We start from the raw sequence: 5,775 nt of genomic DNA on the forward strand, positions 1-5,775 counted from the left end.
AAATGGTGCAGTTCCTCCTAGTTTGGTTAAGTCTGTGAGATTGACATCCAGTTAAAAATGTAGGTAGGAAGAAAATCACAGAATATTTCTAGTAATTCTTGGAACTTCAGATAAACAGCTAATTAGATAAGTTGTTGGACTGCCTTGTTGAACTGCCACTGCAGTGGCCTTGAGTTCAAATCTGTTGCAAATATTTTGGATGCTTTTTTTATGTTGCAAAGCATTTTGCACTAACTTTACAACATCATTGCTAGATAATGTGAGGTTCTACTATCTCTCATACCCTTGTCATCTGAAAAGCAGATTTTTTATAAATGTACCCCACAACATAGACTAGTAGTTAGCGACTTCAGGATCAGGGCCAAATGGATGCTCAGAAGACGACCAGCATGGAGGAGAAGGGTCTGGAACCTTAAAGAACCTGCGAATGAACAGACATTTTGAGACATTACTCGAGGCCTTTGACAAAATAGAAGGGGATATAGCTTCACACAATGTGGAAGACAACTGGAGGTTTCTATGGGACAACCTGCTGAGGGCCACTGACAAGCTGTGGATGGTGCAAAGTCCCCTCTCGACCCAAAATAACGTGGTGGTGGAACAATGTTGTTGACAGGGCTATTACAGAAAAGAAACAGGCTTAGAAGGACTTGAAGAACGGTGGTAGCTGGGAAGTTTATCAGACTGCCAGAAGGGAAGCTAGGAGACAGTTTTATTCAGCCAGAGGGGAAGCAGATAAAAAAAAATTTGCCAATGTTTTGTGCCATGAGGACCAAAGACTTGAGATATTTCATGTTGCAAGACAGTGTATGAGAGATAATCGTCATGTCGTGGGAGAGAAATGTGTTCGCATGGATGATGGTTCACTTGCACTAAACGAGGCTGCAAAGAAAGAGGTTTGGAGACGCCACTATGAAAGATTGCTCAATAAAGAGAATGAATGGGAGAAAGAGAGTCTGCCAAATGTCGACCCAACAGAGGGACCAGCTATCCGAGTTGATAGTACCATGGTAGATAAAGCAATTAAGAGTCTGAAGACAGGGAAAGCCCCTAGCCCATCAGGAATCCCTGCAGAGATGCTCAAAATATCTGGCAGTGTCGGCTATAGCCTAGTCACCCATATTGTTAATCAGGTGATACACAAAGGAGTCATACCCAATGACTGGTGTAGCAGCACCATAGTCAACTGTTACAAGGGTAAGGGTGACACTTTAGATACAAATAATTACAGAGGTATCAAGTTGTTAGATCAGGTAATGAAAGTCATGGAGAGGGTCATAGCCCAACTAATTAGGGAGAGAGTCAGTTTAGATGAGATGCAGTTTGAGTTCGTCCCAGGGAAAAGCACCACTGATGCTATATTTCTGGTAAGACAGCTGCAGGAAAAGTACCTAGCCAAAGATAAACCTCTGTACCTGGCTTTCGTTGACATGGAGAAAGCCTTTGACAGGGTCCCCCAATCTCTTATCTGGTGGTTAATGAGGAAATTAGGGATAGATGAATGGTTAGTGAGAGCTGTGCAAGTCATGTACAGGGACGCTGTCAGTAAGGTAAGGGTTGGCAATAAGTACAGTGAAGAATTCCGGCTAGAGGTAGGGATCCACCAAGGTTCAGTCCTCAAGCCACTCGTATTTATCATAGTACTCCAGGCGATAACAGAGTAATTCAAGACAGGATGCCCCGGGAGCTCCTCTATGCTGATGACCATGCCCCAATTACTGAGTCACTATCAGAACTAGAGAAGTTTCAGGTGTGGAAGCAAGGACTAGAATCGAAGGGCCTTAGAGTCAACCTAGTTAAAACCAAAGTCCTAATAAGTAGGAAGCCAGACAAACCACAAATCCTTTCAGGTAGATGGCTTGGCTCAATCTGTAGAAAAGGTGTAGGTAGAAACTCCATAAGATGAACCCAGTGTAACCTATGGACACATAAGAGGTGCAGCAATATCAAAGGAAGGCTAACTGAGAAGATAGTTTTTGTATGTGGCAAATGCTCAGGTTCTATAAACACAGAAAATGTTCAGAGAACAGCTTCTGTCACATTCCAGGGAGAAAAACTAGAAGTAGTTGATAGCGTCTGTTATCTAGGTGACCAAATCAGTAGCAGGGGTGGGTGCACTGAAAGTGTAGCTGCTAGAATAAGAATAGCTTGGGCAAAGTTCAGAGAGCTCTTACCTCTGCTGGTGACAAAGGGCCTCTCAATCAGAGTAAAAGGCAGACTGCATAACGCTTGTGTATGAACAGCCATGCTACATGGCAGTGAAACATGGGTCATGACTGCTGAGGACATGCGTAAGCTTGCAAGGAATGAAGCCAGTATGCTCCGATGGATGTGTAATGTCAGTGTGCATTCTCAAAAGAGTGTAAATACCTTGAGAGAAAAGTTGGACCTAAGAAGCCTCAGATGTGGCGTGCAAGAGAGATGGCTACGCTGGTATGGTCATGTGGCAAGAATGGATGAGGATAGTTGTGTGAAAAGGTGTCACACTCTAGCGGTTGAGGGAACCTGTGGAAGAGGTAGGCCCAGGAAGACCTGGGATGAGGTGGTGAAGCACGACCTTCGAACATTAGGCCTCACTGAGGCAATGACTAGTGACTGGGACCTTTGGAAATATGCTGTGCTTGAAAAGATCTGACAAGCCAATTGAGACCATAACCTGTGGCCTATGCCAGGGGTGTAACCAGCCCACTTATGCATACATTTCCTTCTTTGGACACTAAACTCTGCTGGTGAAGACCTGTTAAGACATATGAAATCAAAATCAAATTCGATGGCTGGCATCCGTGCCAGTGGAGCACTAAGAACACCATCCAAGCATGATCTTTGCCAGTGCAGCTGACTGGCTTCTGTGCCGGTGGCACATAAAAAACACCATTTGAGTGTGATCATTACCAGCATCGCCTTACTGGCACGTGAAAAAATATTCAAGTGAAGTCATTGCCAGTGCCACTGGACTGGCTCCTGTGCAGGTGGCATGTAAAATACACCATTTGAGCGTGGCCAATGCCAGTACCGCCTGAGTGGCCCTCGTGCCGGTGGCACGTAAAAGCACCCACTACACTCTCGGAGTGGTTGGCGTTAGGAAGGGCATCCAGCTGTAGAAACTCTGCCAGATCAGATTGGAGACTGGTGCAGCCATCTTGTTCGCCAGTCGTCTTTCAAATTGTCCGACCTATGCTAGTATGGAAAGCAGACATTAAACGATGATGTTGATGCTGATGATAGGGAAATTTTTATTTAGGAAAGGACTGAGATAGTTTGTTTAGTATTCTTACCTGAATCAAGTGGTATTTATATTCAATAAAAATTGAAGACAGATAGCCAAGTAATTAAAACACCTTAATGTTCAAGGTCCATAAATTCAAATCAAATATTAGTGTTGAAGTTTTGAACAGAAACTTTATTATACAGATCTCAATTTATATAATTGTCATGGATATGTTCCAGAACTTCTGGCTATAGTCTTATGGGAAATTTGTCTTAATTATTACAGAAACCCAATTTAAGCGCTAAAGTTTGTAAAAGGATCCAATTTTAACTTATATTTTGTTGACTTTAAACATGATTAAATTGTCAAGATTTCTATTGGCAGATGTGAAGTAAAAATTGATAATAAGCAGGTGGTGTTCATTTTAACGTAGGAGAAAATTTTGAATGGAAAGTGTAAGGGTAGAAGAGTGTGTGGTGTGGTTGTCATTGAAAGAAAATCATAAATGAGAAAAAAATGGGGTTTTTTTGATGGGGAGATACTACTGACATTTGAAACTGAAAGAGTATTATCAGCATCAAGTAATATGATACAGCCAGTGATGCTTCAGATCAGTATGATTATTTTCAAGTCCAAGGATTTGTGGAAAGAGATTTGGACTTAAAGATATGGGAGCTTTGGTAACAAAAGAAAGTTTTAATACCACTGAGATCATGTTATTCATATAGGAAGTATTAGAATCTACACTGGAAGAGAGAGAGAGAGAGAGTATTATAATAAGTAGTTTTCCTCATTTTAGAAATGTTAGATGTAGAACTAATTCTTGAGATAATAGAGTTTTTCTTTAGGAGGACTGGATGCATAGGTATATATTTTTATAACATAGTTAATGTTATAAAAATATATACTTATGTTAATGGAGAAAGGAAAGTTAAATAGCTTAGTTGAAATAGATCATATACATGTCATATATGGCACATATTCTAGGGCTCTCCTTCACTTCTCTCCATTTTATTCATTTTACTCTTGTTTCACTCCTCAAAACTCGCACAGTAATTATGATGAAACTCTTTACCATATATCCTTTGGCTGTATTTCCACAGCGGTGCACTCTATCCTCCCCTATGTGTTCCCTGCAATTACTGAAATGTACTAATTCAAATTAAACATTAACTACATTAATATAATCCAAATTTCCTAATTTTCCAATCTAGGAAGTTAAAAGCTTAACACCAATTCCCTTTATTTTTTCAGTCAGATATATAAATGCTTCCACCAATCAATAAATGCCATCCTAGGCTGTTTTACTCCCAACTTTGAAAACTAAATTAAAAAGAAATTTAAATGTTTAATTTTTGAAACCAGTATTTTATATTAAACTAGCAGTATAACCCGACATTGTCCGAGTGTGACTTATTACGCCATCTACGATAAGTCTTGCTAGGTGAAAATCAACTAAAAAAGAAAGCCTTACAACGAAAAAACCATTATGATGTAAATATGTTCATAATTCAAAAGACGATGAAATTAATAGGGAAAGTCTGAAGGCTGTTTTGCGTAAAATTATTAAGCATATGTAAATTTCATCCGTCCAATTGGCTATAGAAATGCTTGTGCAAAACAACTTTTTGCGCTGCCCTAATTATACATAGCAGGGTAATCCCTTTTCGCAGGAGCTAGGACGGCAGTTTATGATGAAGCAATTGTTGCTACACAGTTTTGCCAAAATTCTATCAGATTGGGCAGAAGATGTTGATGCACTATTTTGCATTATGTTCAAAGTAGCTTCTGGAATGTGGTGAATCGCTGCAGTCTGTTGATGTCATTTTAAACCGGTTGCTTTCTTTCCCCAGCAAACTCTTCTGTAGAGGCATAATCTATGTATATATTAAACAGAACAACAAAAGTTATAATAGATGGCAGGGTCGGTACTTTTCACATATCTGTAATTTTTCAGATTAACACCCGCACGATTACCCAACCCTAATCCTAAACCTAATCCTAACACTAACCCTAACACTAACCCTAAATCCTAACCCTAACCCTAAAACCCTAACCCCCTAACCCTGACCCTAAAACCGTAACCGTAACACTAATCCTAGCCCTAACCGTAACACTAACCCTAAACCCTAACCCTGACCCTAAAACCCTAACCCTAACACCCTAGTGAAAATTGTGGTATATTTACAAAACATTGATGAACATGAGTTATATTTTACTGAATGATTGTGTACTTGCACGTGTATGCGCTTGAGAGAGTGAGAAAGGAAGAGGTAGAGAGACGGGGAGAAAGGAATAGAGGTAGTTAAAAGTTTTCTTGTGACGGCTTCTCTTCACTGCCTATTACTTCATTAGAAATATACAGATGCACATACACACATAATAGAGAAAAATGAAACAAATATGGACGACTTGCTCTGAAACACCACCGAGTGGGGAACACTTCTCAAAAATAACCTGCGGTTGTTTCCTTCAAAATTCCTACATGCTCGAAATGTACATACATCAAGGTATATTTGTAGAAAATTTCACGCAAAAATATTCATTTTCCTGGTAGTTAAGAGGAA

This window comes from Octopus bimaculoides, chromosome 2 (genome assembly GCF_001194135.2).
Source record: "Octopus bimaculoides isolate UCB-OBI-ISO-001 chromosome 2, ASM119413v2, whole genome shotgun sequence".
NCBI lineage: Eukaryota > Metazoa > Mollusca > Cephalopoda > Octopoda > Octopodidae > Octopus > Octopus bimaculoides.